Source organism: Cyprinodon variegatus, unplaced genomic scaffold (assembly GCF_000732505.1).
Source record: "Cyprinodon variegatus isolate N-32 unplaced genomic scaffold, C_variegatus-1.0 Scaffold782, whole genome shotgun sequence".
Classification (NCBI taxonomy): domain Eukaryota; kingdom Metazoa; phylum Chordata; class Actinopteri; order Cyprinodontiformes; family Cyprinodontidae; genus Cyprinodon; species Cyprinodon variegatus.
This window is the reverse complement of record NW_015151235.1, coordinates 169,631-170,782: the sequence shown is the minus strand read 5'-3', so window position 1 is coordinate 170,782 and position 1,152 is coordinate 169,631. Positions and strand designations below refer to the sequence as shown.

General features: G+C 47.0%; 1 protein-coding gene across 1 annotated transcript in view; it reads left to right on the top strand.

Annotated features, from left to right (window-relative positions):
- LOC107098490 (thyrotropin receptor-like) overlaps positions 1 to 1,152 on the top strand; it is a 32,271-nt gene that overhangs the window by 5,536 nt on the left and 25,583 nt on the right. The gene's annotated exons all lie outside the window — the stretch shown is intronic.

The window sequence follows — 1,152 nt, the reverse complement described above, 5'->3', positions numbered from 1 at the left end:
TGATGTCAGTAGCCTCTATCTCCTCCTTTGGCCAGTTTATTATACCAGCGGGGTATCTGATGACTGGTAGGGCATATGTGTTGATGGCTTGGATCTTGTTTTTCCCATTCAGCTGACTTTTCAGGACCTGCCTTACTCTTTGTAGGTATTTAGCTGTGGCAGTTTTTCTTGCCATCTTCTCGTGGTTTCCGTTAGCCTGTGGCACCCCTAGGTATTTGTAGCTGTCCTGAACATCTGTAATGTGGCCTTCTGGTAGTTCAACCCCCTCGGTTCTGATCATCTTCTCTCTCTTTGAGACCATGCAACCGCACTCGTCCAGTCCGAATGACATTCCAATGTCATTGCTGTAGATCCTGGTAGTGTGGATCAGTGGGTTGGTTTCTCACTCACTCCTGGCATACAGTTTGATGTCATCGATGTAGAGGAGGTGACTGATGATTGTTCCACTTCGGAATTGGTATCCATAGCCAGTCTTTGTGATGATCTGGCTGAGGGGGTTCAGGTCTATGCAGAACAGCAGTGGCGATAGTGCATCGCCTATCATATGTGCCGCAATTGATGGTGATTTGTGCAATTGGCTTTGCGTTGGCTTCCAGACTTGTTTTCCACAACTTTATTGAGTTCTTGATGAAGGCTATTAGTGTCCTGTTGATCTTGTACATTTCCAAGCATTCCAGTATTCATGTATGTGGCGTTGAGTCGTAGGCTTTCTTATAGTCATTCCAGGCAGTGCACAGATTTGTCTGCCTGGTCGTACAGCCTTAAGTGACTGCTCTATCCACTAGTAGCTAGTGCTTGGCTCTTCTGGTGTTACTGCCTATTCCCTTCTGGGAAGAGTGCATGTATTGAGCCATTTGCATACTCATCTTAGCCGTCATGATGCCTGGCAAGTTATTGGCCGGTATTTTGATGGGATTGTCCACATCTGCCGATCCTTCATGATCAGAATTGTCCGTCCTTGAGTTAGCCATTCTGGGTGGGTCCCATCCATCAGCAGTTGGTTCATTTGTGCTGCCAATCATGCATGAAGTGTGGTTCGTTTTTTCAGCCAGTAGGTGCGGGTCATGTCAGGGCCTGGTGCTGTCCAGCTTTTCATACCTGCCGTTCTTTCTTAGATGTCTGCCGTTGTAATGGTTACTGGTTCTTGTTCTG